This window comes from Vicugna pacos, chromosome 26, assembly GCF_048564905.1.
Source record: "Vicugna pacos chromosome 26, VicPac4, whole genome shotgun sequence".
Taxonomy (NCBI): Eukaryota; Metazoa; Chordata; class Mammalia; order Artiodactyla; family Camelidae; genus Vicugna; species Vicugna pacos.
The window spans coordinates 18,321,449-18,341,336 of NC_133012.1; the positions used below are offsets into that span (position 1 = coordinate 18,321,449).

Sequence of the window (19,888 nt, forward strand, 5' to 3'; positions counted from 1 at the left end):
TTTCCTTTGATTCAGAATCAGAACTGAAATAAAATGTTAGTTCCTCCTCACCGGGTAACCGTTTTGTGGTTTATCTCAATATGGTAACATGATCGTAAAGGAAATACACTAATCTTCAGTGCCAGAGAAGGACAGAACGGGACTACAAGGCTGTGTCATTACCACACCCAAATGCTCGTGTGTGTTTGAGTCATCACACAGGATTGAGTAAAAAAAGGAAAAGCTAATTTTGTGTGTGTGTGTTGTTCAAGTGAAAATGTCCACGGTTGTATTTGGTTCGGTTTAAGTTAAAAACCAGTCAATAAAAATAGACAATGCAACATTGCCTGATTTTAAAGCCACATTTAAAAAGTTGTTTATATTACTCCAAACCATACCAGGAAATGCACAAAGAAATAGCATGCTGTGAACATTCTACATATCCTTTATAACTGGCTTCGTTGGCTTCATCAATCCCATCAGGGCAATATTAGTGAGAAAATGTCATCATCCATTATCTTCCATCTTTCAAGTCTAGGGCCACTTCTAAATTTATCACCACATTAACATTTCCAAATGTTATTGTTAGTAGGTGATTAAAACAACAACAATAAATGGAGTTCAGAGCAGTGGTGCAAACCACCAAACATCTCTTCTGCGTTTTCAGATTAATATATGAAAGGCAGCACTGCTAATTACCCTAAAAATCAAGTTGTTCATCGTAGGTGTGATGTCTGCATGATAAGCCAGAAACGTCACTTTCTTTCTCTGAAGTGAGAACTCATCATAGACAATGCTTATTGCTGAAAGCTTTTGGGGGTGGGGGTTGGACATTAAGGCAAAGGAGATACAGATAATTTCAAGCTCTATTGTGTTTGCTTTGTAGAGTTCTTATTTGCTTAAAATATAATATACAAGTACTTCAAATCTTTGAGGAATCAGTCTCCAGATACTGTTTTTATTTACTTCTTATTCCTGAATTTGTACCATAGTATCCATGAAAGGAACAAAACATAATTTAAATCTATCTTTCTTGGTTTGGTATCTGATTTGAAGAATTCAACTTTGGGGCTCATGTTACACTGTTCATCTCGCTTCTCTTTCTCTCTGTCTCTGTTCTTTTTTTTTTTCTTTTTCTTTTTTATGAATATGTATTGAAAAACGATTTTCTTTTCCCTGTTTAGAGATGACCAAGGATTAAAGTGAAAAGTCACAACGAAATTCTGCTTTATTTATTTACCTGCTTCGTCAAGAAATGAGAGAGGACCTGTAAGTAAATCAACATCTTCTCCTTTAAATATGATGAGAAAAGCCATTTTGATTTATTATTTTCCTTCAAAGGACAGGTGACATTTCCTGCAACGTTAACTTTAATTCATAAGCCCCTTTTGGCAAGCCAAAGAGAATTACAATTGGAAAGATTTTCACAGTCAGACGCTCCACTAGAATGAAATGCTGTAGAGTGCTTGACTTCAGCCAAACCAGCAAACCCTTCCATTGCCAATTTTTCTTTTATATTTTGAAGTTGGCCTCTCAGCAAAGATTTGATTCACACCATTTAAAAATAAATCTGGCGTCTGCAAAGCAAAAAAAATTCAGGCTATGTTGTCATAGTATCAGTATTTCCATTTTTATGCCTGGAGACAACCTTGACTTCTAAAGAGAGCTATGGTTCCTAATCTTATGGTAAAAGTAAAGACTAATTTTATTGTAAGTGTTCACATGATTTTCATATTTATTAAAGAAAAAGAAATATTTATATATGGCACATTAAACATTTTTATGAGTGATTTAATTCCATGAAAAATATATATATTTGTGTTACGAGGTGATATCCTATGGCAACAATTGATTTTGAGTTATATAGCTTAAATAAGAATTTGAATTCAATGTCAGCATGCCAGTTTGTTTTCATTTTATGGTAAGGATTTTATCATTACCTGCTTAAAAATCAACTAAATGATTGATGGGGTTTGCCTGGCATTCGTGTGATAGCTTGCCTCTAAAGATGACTCTTGACAATTCTGTCCACAGTCCCTACACACATGTGTCCACAAGAAGGGTAACTTTGCTCCCTCCCTTGATTTCTGTGGTGGTTTTGACTAAGAGGATGCAGAGGATGTGATGTTCTGGGACTTCCGAGCCCAGACCTCAGAGTGTGATCACTTCTACTTCCTGTCTTAGAGCCTTGAGCCACTATGTATGAAACCCAAACTACCCTGTGTGCATGTGTGAGTGCGTGTGTATATGTGTGTGAGAGAGAGAAAGAGAGAGACAGAGGTAGAGAGAAAGAGAGAGAGCAGGGGAGAGGACCCAGGAGCCAAGCCATCACAAAAAAAGCAAGACCAGAAGTGTCAGAGCCAAGAGGAGCCTAAGGAGACATGACAACTATATATAGTGTAATATTCTCAATGAGCTCCTGGAACAAAAATTGGACATTAAGTATAAACTAAGCAAATCTGAAAAAAAATACGGACTTAAGTTAAAAATTATGCATCATGGTTGGTTCATTAAGTAAGATATTAGTTTTAGAGAAAACTGGGTGTGGAAACTCTCTATACTCTCAAGTTTTCTACAAATATAAAACTGTTCCAAAAAATAAGCTCTATTAAACAAAAAAGGTGAAGCCATCGGGAGGAGCATCAGGGAGCTAGACTTGAAGTCACAGGTCCGCCCAGCCACTGTTTGTCTGCAGCTGCATGAGAGACTCCAAGTGAGGCAGCAGAACCACCCAGCAGAGCCCCGGCCAATCCACAGAATCAAGATCTAATAGAACAGCTGTTTAAGCCTCTAATGGGATTGTTTATTATGCTGAGATAGGTAAAATGATCAACGTGTTACTTTAATTTGGCTATATCAATGATATGTGCCTATTTTATTATATTTAACTTCAAAAGAATCACTAAGAATTTCATTGCATCTAGAGTTATAGAGACGTCTGGAGAAGCCACTGCTTTCTGGGACAGGCAGTAGCTTAGTTTGAAATATGAACACACAGTTTCTGGGACCAGAAACCAGGATTCAAGTTCAGTTTCCGTCCCAACCAGCAGTGTGTACTAGAAGTTACTCCTCTTCATTAACTAAGACTTTCTCCTTCAGTAAATGTGTCACCATGCTTATATCATAGAGTTAGCATGACTAATTAAAAGAGATAATATATTTAGGGTCTTAATACAATTCCAGGCACAAAGAACATGTGCATTAAATGTTAGATGCACTAAACAGACCACATGGTCATGATGTCTCCTCAGCCATCCATGAGGCTGCTCGAGAGGCCCCTCTTCCCCATTTGCTTACTTAGTTGCGGATCTAGGTCTAGTTCTGTTTTAAAAAAAAATCTGAGCAAATATTAAACTCCTAGTTATTGAGCAATTATTATATATCAAATATCTTACATGTATCATCTCATTTAATTTTCATGGCTACTATCCAAGAGGGGTACTATGACTTTCTTTTATCCAGTGAGAAACTCATACGTTACACCATTTACAATACCCGCCCGAGCACAAATAGATAGCAAGTGGTAGAGCTGGGATCCAAAACCAGCCTATTCGATTTCCAAGCCCATGCAGTCAAACATGCTATGCTTTATTTCTTCTGTTTGCATAATTTAGTATTTTTTGTTCTTATTAATCAAATACTGCATTTTAAAATGTGCATTTTTGGAGCTTGGAAACATTGTATTCATCTTGTATGATGCTAAAGGAAGTGCTTCCTGTTTTTAAGTTACCAGGTTAGCACTTTGCAAGCTGTTAAAAGTATTTTACTCTTATGACCAGCTAGATATTAATCAGTTTGATCTAGGTCATAATTTTTTTTAGCTGCTTTGCTATGAAATGCTATCAAAAGGAAGAGCTGGAAATATCTATATATCTATATATATGTGTGTGTGTATATCTATGTGTGTGTGTGTATGTGTATGTGTATATGTATATGGCTTAAATTAAGAAGACAGAATACTCAAGTAGTGAAAGGAAACATTTTTATACTTAAAGAAAGAAACATTCAGTACAGCTAGATAAAGGTCAAGGAAAAAAATCCACCATGCTGCAGTGATTGAGCTGAAGAACAGAATTAGGCTGTGATGAAGGGCAGCAAATGATAATGACAGAGATATGAAAAGGAAAAAAATAATAAACAAGTTAGGAGAAATACAACATGGTCTGCTCATATTGGCAACATTCCTGAGAATTCAGCTGCAGGGGAGAGAACCAAAGTTACATAACTAACCTCTGATCATAATCTCTTAAGGGTAAATAAAGAAGGAACAGGAGAATTTCTATACAAATATTACACACACACACACACACACGCACACACACAAGCAGTTTTTTTAGAAAGCCCTAAAATTGGTTATCTGCCAAATACTCAGAATGCCCAAGTCCATCAGTTTAAGAGCTGTATTTTTAAAAATGGGAAATGGTTTTCCTCCTGATAAAAATGGCATTTCCATTTCATCATCACAGCTCTGTAACTGCTGAAGGAGTAAGAAAAGAGAGGCAAATGGAGATCAGGGAGGGTAACAGAAAGAGCCCCTTTATAAGGAGAAAAAAATCATTTTTTAAAGCTTTTTCTTCACAAACGAAGGAATAGTTACATTGCTTCCTTGTAATTAGGCAATCGACGTTTAACACCGTATTTGTAGTTTCCTGATAGCTAGGTGAACATTCTGCCTTATGTGGCTGCTACTTATACACTTGTTCTGTTTACTTTGCTATATAAAAAAGTTTGAGGTCTGCGGTAAGTAAAATGATGACTCGCCCAAAGAAGTCCATGCCGCGATCTCTGGAACCTATGAATATGTCATGTCACAGGACAGAAGGGCCTCTGTAGATGTGATTAAGGGTATAATCCTTCAGATGGGGCGGCTACCTCAATTATCCACTCGGTCCAGTCTCATCACAAGAGCCCTTAAAAGCTGAGGACCTTCCCTGGTGGGTCGGAGAGATAGGATATGAGAGAGACTCAGCCCACAGTTGTTGGTTTTGAGGATGGAAAAAGAGGCCATGAGGCAGGAATGTGGCCTCCAGAAGCTGAGAATGGCCCTCAGTTTACAGCCTGCAGGAAAGCAAGTCCTAGAAGGGAAGGAAATTGAATTCCGCCAACAACCTGAATGAGTCAGGAAACAGAGAGGCGCTTGGCCTGACACACCTTGATATTAGCCCCGTGGGATGAGCAGCAGGCTTTTGACCTCCAGAACTGTAAGATAATAAGTTTGTGTTGTTTCAGGATGCTAAATTTGTGGTAATTTGTTACCGCAGCAATAGAAAATGTATACAAGGTTAATTATATCTTGTCCACCTTACATTTTTATAGAGCATAGCAAAGTGCCTCAGTTATATATATGTAACTATATTTATATATAAACATTATATAATTAACTTTATATACAATATACACAATTATGTATAATTGTTAATAATTGCCAAAGTTATAACTATTTATTTTCTAGTCCTAAAAACAAACACAGAGGGGCGCACCGTTATCACTCCTATTTCACAGATGAGGAAACTAGGCTTAGAGAGAAGAGAGGGAAATACACAGGCATTTCTAGCTCTCGTTCAGATTTTCCAAGCCGTAGAAACAACTTGTGAATGCGTCCACTCTGACAGACCTAAAGACCCTTCACATAATAGTTTTGCTCACCACCCACATTTGTGCTAACTATATAGACATTAATTATAAATACAGGCTAGACATTTTTTTCATCAATGTGAAATTTAAACAATGATACAATTTATTTTAAAAGCTAAAAGCATTGATGTGGGTACTCAAGACATCAAGCTTAATGAATCAATCAGACTTTATATTGTTCATTCAGAGTAGACCTTCTGTATTCTCCAAAACACTCCCAACGCAATTAATATTTTATTCAAACTAAAAAATTACATCCAGTTCCAATAAATGGGCTTTAATAAGCTGGTACCTTTTCCTTTCTGTTCTTCATGTCTCCCAGCACACAAAGAATGTTATAAATACATTGTTTAAGTGAACAATCGAAGGCATGTGGGTTAATTACTTAGCAGAGAAGCTGAAGGATCCCTTAAAGATGTTATCTATCTATCAGGATTGGTGTTTAACCAAGGCCAGCAGATATTTAGAATAGGGAGGACTCAAAAGCAATTTTGCCTAGTGAGTAACTCTAATTTGCTTGTCTGGAAAAATATCAGCAGAGCATAGAGCTTCCTAGGATAATAACGATAATGAGATGGAGAAGGAAGAACACAGCAACCTCTGCGGGTTGCATTTTACACTTAGTGTTTCACTGGATTCCTCCTTAAATGCATCAGGGAGGGGCAGCAGCGACATTTCATGGGGTGGAAACCCAGGCTTTGCGAGGCTGGGTATCTTGTACAAGGGCACAGATAAAGCACGACCTCTAGATGAGAAAGTGTCTAAAATGAACAAATTCTCTATGTACAACTTGACTTCTCATGATTTCTGTCATTTCAAGATTCTATCCTTAAATTACTGCAAGTCTCCATCAGGGAGGAAAAAAAAATTAATTAACCCAATTTGTAAATGTATAAATGATTTTTTGTTGTTGTTTAGAAACAGGTGTCATTGATACGATACTTAAGTAAATTTTGCCCTTAGAAATGTTTTCGTCACTTCTTTGCCTTCAGCTGCCGAGTCCTATGTGTGCTGATCATGATTACTTTTGCAAGATGTCTAATGTGTCACAAAGTAAAAACACTTGATATTTTATTTCTAATATTTCCAAATTAAGATAATAATAAATAGGATGAAATCAAGGCTATACATATATATACACATATATTATGAAAAATATCTAAAAGTATATATGTGAAATATATATCATATATCAGGGCGCTATATGTATTTCAGATCTATATCAGAGCCACATATATCTCAGATATGTATTTTCATATATATGATTTTTCCTATGTGTATATATGATTGATGGATTGATGTATAGTTGAGTTTCAAAGTTCTCAATCAATTCACATTTTCAAAGTCCTTTTTATTCCACTTTTAAAAAATAGGCTCTGAAATAATGGGAGAGAGTAGAAATATAAATACATACAGTTGCTCCCAGGTGTTTCACCTGAGAAAGCTATGTTTAGCATTTTCACTGTCTTAGAATCCAAGATCACTACTGATAAGTAATTTAATCATTGTGCTTACTCATTTTTTCCCTATTAATTCATACCATTAATTCTTTCAAAGATTTCTTTTTGAAAAACATGTTTTTTATGGAGTGTTGTTATGTTATTCCAGCAAAAATAGCCACTTGGAACCAAAATGTACTTATAAAAACTACGTTCAACTCAGCTTTACCTGTCAATGATGTAGCTTGATTTGAAAAAATAATCATATCCTCTTTAGCATATGTAAATACGGATTCCATGATATATAAATCTGAATTCCAGGATGCCAGGAATTATTTTATTTCTAAATGATTAATATTTCGGAAAAGGTTTGTTATACTTCTATGTCTACAAAAACTAAAATTATTTGTAAATGAAATCATAACAGCCATGGTAAGTAGATGATCCTATATTTTATAAAGTTATGAAAATATTCCAAAATTTTTGATAAAATTAATGCAGCCAGAGTGATATTTAATAGTGTAGATATGTAAAGTGAGTAAAATGTTTTACCCACCATTTTAACACATGTGCTTTTTTAAATGATGTAACTTCTGCACATTTACAGTATAATAAAAAATAGTGTTTGTTTTAAATTTTTTCATTCATTCCAAAAATCCAATAAAACTTATTGATAGGGTATACTGTGTAAAGTTAAAAAAATCTTATCATCTGACACAACATTGTAAAATGACTATAACTCAATTAAAAAATGTTTAAAATAAATTAAAAAATGAAAAAATCCTTTCAGAAGCAAAAAGAAAAAAAAATCTCTTCATCAAGCAGCACTTTGTTGGTGAGATGAATTTCATTAAGGGATCTCCAGTGTTCTGCAGAACTCTATTCTTCTTTTTCTTGCTCCAGGTCACAAAATTCTCTCCCATTGTATTAGTTTCCTAAGGCTGTCCTAACACGTTACTACAAACTTAATGGCTTAAAACCACAAGAATGTATTCTCTCACAGTTTAGGAGGACAGAGTCCAGAATTAAGGTGTCGACTAGATGGGTTCCATTTGGAGGCTCTGAGGGAGAAACTGTTTCATGCTTTGTCTTAGCTTCTGAGGTTTGCTGGCAATCCTTGGCATTCACTGGCTTATAGACCCTGACTCCAATCTCTGCCTTCATCTTCACAGCACCTTTTCTGTGTCTGTGTTTTCTCCTCTTCTTATAAAGACACATCGTCAGATTTAGGATTCTCCAAAATCCAGAAAAATCTTGAGATCCTTAGTATAATTACATCTATTAAGACCCTTTTTCCCAAATAATATCTTCACAGGTTCTGAGGATTAAGACTTGGACATATCTTTTTGGGAGCCACTATGTAACCCACTATACTCATCTTTAATATATGTCTCTTTGTTCTATACTGTGCACCCAATTATTGACCGTTGCTCTTACATGTGTCCTGCCTTAAGGAAGCAATAAAATATGGTGGTTAAAAACATGGATTACTGAGCCAAACTGCCTTTCTTCAAATCCTGGCTTTGCTATTTCACTAGCCGTTAGCATTAGATGAATTACTTAACTCTGCCTTGGTTTCCTTACCTGTAAAATGTGCATAATAATAATACTTAACCCACAGAATTCTTGTGTTAAGTAAGTTAATATGTATAGGCACAGACACATACAGTGTTGCCAATTACCATAATAGTACAATTATTTCCTTTAGCAGGAGTTACAGTTTTCAAGTGTGGCCTTACAAGAATAGTCATTGGGATTGCTAGTTCTGTAGAAATGAAATCCAAGATCTTAGGTCACTAACTTGACAAAATGGCAGGGATGGTCTAAGTACAGAGCAGGCTCAAAGAAAGAAGATTTCTGATATTATCTCTGCCCCGAGACACAAACTTCTGGCCATTGAGGACTGCAAAGCAGAAGGTGCAAAGTCATGGGAGAGGATGGTTATGTTGTTTGCGTTTGTGTATGTTGAGTTCGAAGTAACAGTAGACACGTTAAGCCAGTGATTATAAAATACAACAAAAGCTTGGGAATGGAAATTTATTAGTTATTCACGGAGAAATAAATAAAAAGACTAAGGGAGAAAACTTAGAAAAAGAAAACACCTGAGAACAACAAAATCTTAGAAACCATCCAACCAAGGAAGACAGAAGAAGGAGAGTTCCCACTAAGAAAGATAAGAACAAGTATTTTAAGGATAAAAGTGAGAAGACACAATATGCAATCTTGTAGAAATTAGGGGGAGGAATTTCATGAAAGAGATTTAAAAAATATCAAACACTTTAGCAGGGTCAAGGACACTGGAAAGACACTGGCCTTTTCTCAGTTTGCAATTAGAAAGCCAGTATTGAATTTTAGATGAGCAGTATTTGCAGAGATTTGGGAAATCCACTGAGATTTCAAAAGGTTGTACACGGTATGATTTGAGGAATTGGAGCCAATAATTAGTCTAGAAGCTTAGCAATAAAAGAAATGAGTTTTGAAAGTTTGGTAGCAGGATTTATTTTAAAAGTAAGATTTTTGAATGTATTTGAAGATAATGAAGATAAACTAACAGAGTGCAGTAATTGAAAGGATAAGAGAGATGGGGCAATTGCTGTGAAGCCTTAGAGGATGCCAGAGAGGAGGGGCTATGGGAGAGGGATGGGAACCTCAGGACTGGGAGCAATTTGGTTTAGTCAGACAAGTATTTCTATGGCCTAGAGAAAGCATTTTCCTGCGTTGCTTCATTGCTTCATCAAATATTTATCAAACCCCCACCACAAGGTAAGCACTCAATAGACACTGAACGATAAAACAGACCAAAACACCTTCATAGACCTCACATCTTAGTTTTTATGTGAGCTTAGATCTGATTTGTAGACTAATCAAATAGCATTGGACATTTAACAGCTCTGCTTAAGCATTTGAAGAAAGATGAAGGCATCACCTAAGGGCAACAGTTGATTATAGCAGAGGGTTAAAAGATCTCGAGTTGTTAATGCAGGGTTCTGGCTGGAACGAGTTTTCTTCATCTCAGCACCGTTGACATCTGGGGCTGGATAATTCTTTGTGTGAGGGCATTGTAGGATGTTTGGCAGCATCCCTGGTCTGCCAATAGCAACCTCCAACCCCCGCCCTCGCTGCCCCCGGCCCAGTTGTTGACAACCAAAAATGTCTGCAGAATCGCCAAATGTTCCCTGGAGGGCAAAATCATGCCAGGTGAGAAGCACTGAGCTGGAGGAATATCATGGACCTGGTTGACAGGGGTCCAGCTGTGGAGAGAAGAAGCTGACTGGAATTCTGTGGGAACAGAGAGGAGTGAAAAGAGAGGAGACCATACTAATGGTGAGCTGCAGATTCTGTGTGAGTCAGGGGCTAGGACAGTTGAAATGGTTGGGGAGCGTGATGGCTAATTTTATTCGTCAAGTTGACTGGGCTAAGGGATGCCCAGATAAGCTGGTGAAGTATGAGTTCTGGGTGTTTGTGAGCCTGTTTCTGGAAAAAAATGAGCATTTGAATCAGGAGACTGAGTACATGAGACTGCCCTCACTAGTGCAGGTGGGACCCATGCAATCCTTTGAGGACCTGAGTAGAATCAAAGAGTGCAGGAAGTGAGAATTCAGTCTCTACCTGAGCTGGAGCATCTGCCTTCTGCCTTCAGGTATCGGTGCTCCTGGTTCTCAGGTCTTGGGCTGGGACTTGAATGATGTCACCAGCTTTCCTGGCTCTCCAGCTTGTGGATGGCAGACTGTGGGACTTCTCGGCCTCCATAATTGTGTGGAGTAATTCTTATAGTAGATCTCCTTTTATATCTTTCTCTCTATACGTACATCCTATTGGCTCTGTTTTTTTTTCTGGAGAACCCTGACTAATACAGGGTGTCGGCAGTAGCATCAGACAGAACTTGGAAATCAGAAGATTTAGGTTTGAGCTCTGATTCCCTATGTGTGACCTGAATAAAACATTTACCTGCTGGGTCTCAACTGCTTCCTCTATAAAATGAGGGTAATATTACAGTTTGGTTTTGTTATAGAGTTAAATAAAATTCTGCCTATTAGATTATTTTATGCAACAAACTGTGCTCAACAAAAATAGCACTTTTATTAAGTTTGAGCATGTGGGAAGATAAAAAAATTAGCCACAGGTTTGGCTATTTCATATGAATTTCATATGAATGCTTCTGGACATGTGCAACACTTCAAAGATGAGTAGTTTATAAAACCTCAACTTCTTTAGATTTGTTTCTAAAAACTTTCGATTGCTTTCAATGCTCTCTGCATCATCATGATGGAAGACAGATTTTGGACAAAATCAGACCAGAGAGTTTGGATAGTGGCCTAAAATTATGTGTTCTTTTTGTGTCCTGTGAATTTAGAAATAGTCAGGACATTTCTGGTTTATTTTAGTGTGTTTAAATGTGTGTAAAGCACAGCTATATTTGAGTCTGAAAAATCCTGTTCTTACCACCCTTGTGGTCTACATGAACTAAAAATATAATTCTGTTCCAAAAAGGTTTCAATGCCTGGATCCTGCCTGACTTTTATAGTCAACATATAAACTCCAGATGATACAGGTTTATGATGGAAATGCTGACAAGCTTTTAGGTCTACCAGTTCTAACTTCCTGGCCCTGGCTTGCAGCCCCGCCCAACACCACTGTTAAGGGTTATTCAGTAGGATCTTTCAGATAGGAGGGCTCTGAGGAGGTGCGTCTGGGGTAATTCACACCATCAGAAACAAGATGTATTGACATTTAAATGAGTTTAATATGGTACTCTTTTGGTCCTAATTATAGTTGGATGTCAGTCTGTTTCTGGTTTTAAATAAGTCAGCTTCTCCAGATGGCTGTGAGAAATGATTAGGAAAATCCTCTAAAAAAATTGTATGAAACATCGCAACTACTCATTTTGCCTCAATCTGCCTTTGAACATCGACACATTTCCGTTCTGAATGGTCCACTGGAGTCACGATTGTCTTACTGTTCTCCCGACATGCTCGTGTTTGCAGTTCATGGGTGGAGACAAAGTTTCATTTTGGCTTATACTTGGCATTAGGATTCATACTTGTTCGTGTGTCCTGAACACACCTCCATGTGTTAGGAAAACCATCAGAATGGCAAAACCAAAGATAACAAATTTCATGAAAGTGTTAGAAAAACTCTTTGTTGCTTTTTCCTCTAGAGGTTTTTTCATATGAAGACTGGTTATACGTACATGCTGAAGTTTAACAAAGTCAATAAACTTTCAGTTTCACACCGTTTCCATTAATTTAAACAGTTATTTGCTATTTGAACTTCAGAATTGGCACCAACTACAACGGTTACCAATTTTTATTCTTTTAGAGCTTTGTGTGTATGGCAGAAACGAGCATTGGAAGACAACAAATCAATATAGAATGCTTTATAATATAATTTCCCAAACCACTTATTAATATCTTTTTTTATAAAATAGAAAAGACATAATTTCTATATGCCCATAAATGATGCTACAATCATTTTTCTAGTTTGTCTTTCTTGCCTGTAAAGTTGGAAAGTAATTCACTTATTTGTCTTTGAATGACAGCAAAATCTTTATTACTATAAAGGATGTTACTGAAAAGATGCACATTAAAATAAAATAGAAACACTGAAATGATTTTTTTCAGTTGGATTCATTTTAAAAAATGGTTACATGAAAGGAGAAAGATAATGAATATCCTTGGTGGGAATTTTTTTACTATTTAGAAGACACATTTTCCATGTACTAAATAAACCTCTTATCAAATAAAATTTGCTCTCGGCTCAATGTAGAGGGTTCTTTTCCATTATTTTCTGAAGTTCTTATGTTTGGATTTTGGCATTCTAAACACAAAGGCCTTTTTATAAGCTGTATTCCTTTTTAAAATCTGCTATATTATTCTGAACATTGTATATATTGCCCATTATTTGTTCGTAGACCTTCTGGGCATTTTCCCCAGTACCATACAAATTGGATCTCAAGAGATTTTTCTACTGAGTACTTCTTTCATTGCCATTTCTTCTGTTTGTTTCTAAAGATGTGTTAATATTGGGTAGTACTGAAAGATTGAGCGTACGCCATGGTTATGTTGCAGGAACACATTTTCAAGAAAAAAGATAACTGCAATTTTTAGGCCAACTGTATGTAAGCCAGGAATGGGGATGCAGTGAAGTAGGGAGAGAATGTATCATGACTCTGATTTTTATGGAAATTTTGTAATTTTTTCTGGTCCTTTTATCTTTTAAAAAAAATTGTTTTTTCAATGTTGTGCTTTGAGTGCACAGTTCTGCAGTTGCCAGCTTTACTTGGCAAAGATCTGCTCTATTTTAAGCTGCTGTTTCTGTTTCTGGTTTCTAAGACCATCAGGTTTGTGTGTGTCTATGTATATGTATATATACATACAGATATGGAGAGAGAGAGCTCAGAGGTGAGGCAGCAGAAATCACCCCCATTGTGTACGAACTTTTCTACAACTTTTGTCACTTTACCCCAGTCATTGCCGTTTTTCTTTGTAAGAGTCTTATGTTATTTCTATCAGCAAAACTTGCAATATTTTAAGATGTTGCTGTCTGTAATCTGCAGTTTATATCTTAAGCATAATTTATCTCTATCATCTAAATTCCTCCACTATGCATTGGTTTAAGTTCGTTCATCACCATCATTAATAGTAACAAGTTGAAGCATAGTTAAATATTACATTGTATGTTACAACCTTTTAATGTATTACTTCGCTTCTAAAAAGTTTATAATTCCATAGTTTTTCAACAGTTCTGAATCAACTCCTTTTCTTCAACATTGCTTTTGATTAAAAACTAATTTTTCCACCTGCCTAGGTGTCCTCACTACCCAGTGACTGAATTTATTTTCTCTTCCTAACCATATTCTCTCTCTCAACTTTTTCTCTGTTCTTTGAATTATTTTCAGTATCCACATTTAATCCCCATGTATACTTCACTATTGTTCAATGAACCATTTAAAGTTGTTTTAGTGGGAAGTGACAGAAATTTAACTCAAAATAACTTATACAGAAATGTGACTTCATTGGCTCCTGCAATTAACATATCCTGCCATGGACCTTCTTCAAGGAAGAATTCATGCAGAGGCTCTAACTGGCGACATACTGAGCAGGTTGTGGTGGGGAGGTACCCACAGAGTTGGCTCTCCCGACCAGGGAGGAGTAATTCATCACTTATGTTGTTTAAAATCATCGGTATGTAACGATAACTAAAAGCAAAACTTTTTTTCACTTTCAGAGATTCTTTTTTCTTGGTATAATTACTCTTTTATTGATTATGCATTACTATTAATTATTAATATCAATACCAGTTGTCTATCAATTACATACTATTTTCATGAATTTAAAGTAAAGTACAAAACAAGGTGCATTCAGAGAATTAGAGCTTCGATCCTTGTCCTGAATACCCTGTTCAACCCATCTCCCTTTGGCGAACCATTGTCTGTTTTAAAAAATACAAGTGGGTCTATCTATTTAATACACATACACATACATATAGACATATATCCATCCATATCTATATGATGTATGTATATTATAGAACTCTTTCTCTTTTCTGCAACAAAGGAAGCTGTATAATAAGCACTGTTTTGCATCTTTTTTTTCACATTGTATTCTGGTGATGTTACCATGTCAGCTAATAGAGAGCGTCCTCGTTCCTTTTTTTAAAACTGCATTACATTGTACTTTTTTGTGCAGCAGTAACTTACACGGCTGGGCCATTTTCTTTTAACTAAATACGTAGCTGCTATAATAATAAAAATAAATTTTAATTATAAAGCAAAATGACTTTAAATATTATAGTAACACATAAATATATTCCTTTATCCCCACAACAACTCCCTTTATGTGAGTTCCTATATGGAGAATATTTCTACTCAACTGTAATCATTATTAAGATTTCTTAATGCAATTCCCTCTTAAGCAATTTCCAACATAAACTCCAAAGTGAAAAACAATTAGAGGGAAGTTTTCCCTTTCTCCTACCAGCAAAGATTGTCCCCATAATTGGTGTTGATGTGTCTGTTCAAAAATAATTACATCCCATTTTCTTTTTTAAAATCAAAACCACTACTGAAGGGTATATTTAGCTGTTTGACAACTTCTGATTTTTGTTTCAGAATCCTGATTAATTAATGTCCAGCTTCATCGTAGCTTCTTACCATTTAAAATCATCTTTGGGTCCCTGAACATGCTGTTCTCTGCCTAGAATACTCCCCTCCCACTGTCAATGCCCCCTGTCCTACTTAACTAATGGACTTCTGGTCTAAATAACCTGCTTTGATCTACCCTCGCATAGACAAAATTATGGGCTTCTCCTTAACACTCTAAAAACACTGTGTGCATATATCAATCTTAGCACTTATCACACTAAGTGATTCACTTGTCTGCTCCCCTCCCTTCTGACTGAAGTTCCTGTAGAACAGGACGGTGTCAACGCTTCTCAATACCTTCAACAGCGAACATAATGCCTGGAAAGGTAATTGCATTAGAGAACTGTTGCATGTATGGCCAGTTAATTGTGTCACGTTCATTTTTATACTCTGATATGCCTAACACAACGCCTAAACATAGATGGAACACACAGTGTCTTTCCTGAGCTGCAAAGTTTATATGATTAAAGGGACATTAGCGTCTATTTAGGTTCACCTAGCATTAATACCTCTATTTTTGTTTAATGTTATAAAGAGAGACCTTACCAAAATTGTTCAGTTATAGAAAATGGATATGGAACAGAGTTTGGAAATACTCACAACAATAACAGCACATCACCCAGAGATAATGAGATTTTGTTGATCTTTTTCCTAGCCTGCAGTTACAGAATTCTTGCTAGGTCATTCTGCCACGCATTCTAAAGCGTTATCTCTCATTGCATTGAATACAATGCAGAAATTTCCTTCTGATTATAGTCACAAAAATTTTTCTAAAAAGATTGTTTACAGATAATTGGAGGGTGACTGTGTTCTCAGACATTTAATAAATAGCATTGAGGAAGATTTTGAGCATTTTAATGTGATTTTCTTTGGTCATTTTAGCATGATTTTCTTCTTTTTTTTTTTGCCTAATATTATATTACTCACTCCTAAAATACACTCATAGAATTTTATAAAATGTTTACATTAATTACTTGCACTTCAGAAAATAGCGTTGAGTTTGTAAAAAGTATGAATAGTAGGAAGATGTGGTCAAGAGCAGAAAGTAGACTTTTCCTATTTTAAAATTGGATTGAATATGAATATGCTATACAGGAAAGTATAATACTCCACATAAAAACTTCATGATGGAAGTGAGCTAAAGATTTCCTTCTAGAAGGACTGAGGTAAAATGTTTGCCCGAAAATAACAAAGATAACATTTTTTCCTCAAAGAGTACCTATGTCATTTTGGTCCTACCTATCCACTCTTCATGAATTCTCTATTAAAAATGACTCATGAAAATAGCATTTCTTTGATACTGGGAATAGTCATTTTGTTGAATGTGATATTTTCCTAGACTTTACAGATAGTAAAAGAATAATCCCAACTTTTTATCTTGAATTAAGAATTAGCAGCAAAACATTTTGTTGTTACCTTCTGTCTGAGACTGTTTCTAAGTTTTAGAGAGAATTTATTTTCAGGAAATCCAAAAGAGATGATATGCCGTGCTGATCACATTAGCTACATACTTATCCCATTACTGATGTAAAAACAATGTTACTCAAATTCCCACATGTAGTATTTTAATGTGCTGCTCTTTTGGTGAGGCTGGTTCTGGTTGTCTTATAAATACGTTGCATTTCTTCTGATGGCCCTTGCATACCCACCCGCCACCTGCTCTACCTGCTTTCTACCCCTAAGGGTCCAAGTAGCACGGACTAAATCAGCGGGCTCGCTTCCTGACTTCCGGGTGAGCTTGGCTCATGGGAGGCGTCGGGAGGAAGTCCTGGGGGAAGGAAAGGGAGGTTTGGCTCTTCATTGCTCGGGCCTTCTCTAGCCGTCAGGTACCCATGGGCTAACCTGTCTGTCCAGGAAAGACCACCGCTCCCACCCCCGCCCCACCAGGCAGCTCTCTCGGTACAAGTCTCTTCAGATTTTGGTAACAATGTCCCCACTTTGCCACTTCAAGCCTAGTTTTTGAAACAACTTCCTGCAGCCAGCCCCAGCTGTGACACAGTCCTTTGTAGCTTCTCCTAACCCCTTCCTACAGCTTCGTAAACACAGACACGCCTTGCTTTATTGTGCTTCACTTTATGGTTTGTCACAGATCATGTGTTTTTAATAAATCAAAGGCTTGTGGCAGCCCCAGTCAGACAAGTCCATGGTGCCATTTTCCCCAACAGCATTTGCTTGCTTCATGTATCTGAGTCACATGTTGGTAATTCGCCCAGGATTTCGATCTTTGTCGTTGTTTTATTTGTTATGGTGATCTGTAACTAGTGATCTTTGGTGTTACTGCTGTAGCTAATTTTTTGTTTTTGTGTATTTTTTATTAAGGAATGCACATTTTTTAGACATAATGCTATTGCCCACTTAGTAGATTACAGTAAAGTTTGAACATGACTTTCATATGCACTGGGAAGCTAAGAAACTCTTAGGACTCGCTTTATTGAAGTATTTGCTTTATTGTGGTGATCTCCTGGAATCAAACCCACAATACCCCTAACTGTAGTCTTCTATTAAGCTCTCCTCAGAATACCCGATTTGAGTAAGTTGTCTGTTTCCAGACAGGACTCAGGCTGATACATACACCATTTTTGCATGTCTCCATTGATGTTCAGTCCTTTCATTTCTATGGAGATTTATTAGTGTTCATATGTATGGTGTCAGTAGAGACACCTCATAGTAAATTTGCAGACATCCATAGCACAAGTAGAAATGAGAAACAGCCATACAGAATGGACTATCAGCTAAAGACTTTGTGCTCTATAAACTTTACTCAGAAACAGAATATCTCATTCAGCATCACATTTCTCATTTTTAGGACACAATTATAATTAGCTTGTCTCACTGTTTGCCCTACCTAGGACGTTTTGTAAACTACAAATTGGAATGCAAGAGCTGAAAAGCACACTAACAGCAAAATTTAGTGACAGACGACAGCCAAACAGCAAGAAAGGTGACAGAAAGTATAAATAGAAGACACAAGCCTTAAAAAACACAGCTGTCTAGCGCAAAAGGAAAAAGTATACATTTCTAGACACCTCGATAGACCCTGGAAACGTCATCGAATTCTAACCCAAAGGACAAACTCATATCCATGATGGTGATCCCAGACTACATAGCAGTGTGCCTGAGCACACAGGCGGGCATAAAGTATATGTGAGAAAAATCCTGTCAATGATAATTGGATTTTGTTAATTTTTGTTTTCACTTTAGCATTATTTAACTCAGTTGGGAATGAGATGAATTTACTTCAGAATTTTACACACACATATACATCACATGGAGTGAGTGAACAGCATGAGTTTGACTCTACGCTATTTTCATTTATTTTTTGGTTTACTACTTCTGTCTACGTACTCACTCTACTTCTGTCTCACTTTTTGGCCATTCTAGTATTTCTAAATGTGATCTTTCCAACTGTTTGGCTTCTCGGTCTCTTGACTGCCTCTTCTCCGACAATCTTTTCCTTCACCTGACTTCAGCCAGACACTAGACCTTGCAATTGCCACTACATGCGAACATGTCATTATTTCTGTCCATAAGTTAACGTTCCATGACCATCACCTCTTTTCTTTCCAGCTCACTCATTCTATGACAGCAATTCTAAGAAAGCGAAATCCCATGATCAGCCATTCTACGTTCTTCCTTGAGTACATGCTCAGTGTGGGGGGCTGCATGAAAGCTCTATATAACACCCACACCTAATCCCTGAACTGGCGACTACGATTTCAAATGTCAAAAAAAGAAGCTGGAGATGCAATTAAATTAAGAATCTTGAGGCAGAGAAGGTATCCTGGCTTTTTCATATGGGCTCTAAACGCAATCACATGAATTCTTATAAGAGGGAGGCAGGGGGAGATTTGACACACAGAAGCGTTGAAGGTGATGTGACCACGACGGAGAGCTCGGAGAAGTGCAGCCACAATGAGCCAAAAAAGCTGGCAGCCGCCAAAAGCTAGAAGAGGCAAGAAACGGATTCTCCTCTAGGGGGCGTGCAGCCCTCTTGACACCCTGATTTCAGCCCAGGAATGCTGATTTGGACTTCTGGCCTCAAGAACTGTGAGAGATTAAATTCCTATTGTTTTAAGGGAGCCATGTTGGTGGCCATTTGTTACAGTAGCCACAGGAAACTAATAATTCGTTTTTTTAATATTTAAGATGAAACCACAGTGTTCGTTAAGTACACTTCTGTTTACTCCACATCTGCATTCATGCAGCTGAATGTAATTGGGTAAAAAATCACAACCATCTTGAACACTCATACTTTTTATTCACACACATTCAATTCATGACCATGGTTATCTGGTGGGTTCTTGACGTCTCCAGCAATCATATTATACTTGCTAGTCTATCCAAACGTCTGGATCTTCTTCCTTCTCAATCTTCAATACTTCCTCCCCCATCTGCATCCTCAGCTAATGATCTTGCTTCTTATTTCACTGTGAAAATTCAAGCAGCGAGAAGAAAGTTTCTACCGAATCTTATTTTGACATCCACTCACCTTCCTCTACTCATAAACTCTTCCTGTCTGAAAGCGTAGAATGTTTATGATCCTGTGTAGGTCCAACCCCTCCACGTACACATTCCAACCTAACCCTGTTTGTCTACTTTAAGAAAGGAATTCTCTCTCTGTCCCGTGTCTTCAGCCTCCCTTCTCCACCGAATTGTTACCATTATTCCTGTTATGTCACAAATCTTTAAAATC

General features: G+C 36.9%; 1 long non-coding RNA gene across 1 annotated transcript in view; it reads left to right on the top strand.

Moving 5' to 3' along the window:
* The first annotated feature begins 1,170 nt into the window (after positions 1-1,170).
* Positions 1,171-19,888, top strand: part of LOC140689401 (uncharacterized) — a 53,906-nt gene continuing 35,188 nt past the window's right edge. Inside the window, exon 1 of the long non-coding RNA XR_012064317.1 lies at positions 1,171-1,248. This is a non-coding gene — a long non-coding RNA (uncharacterized lncRNA). The remainder of the gene's footprint in view (positions 1,249-19,888) is intronic.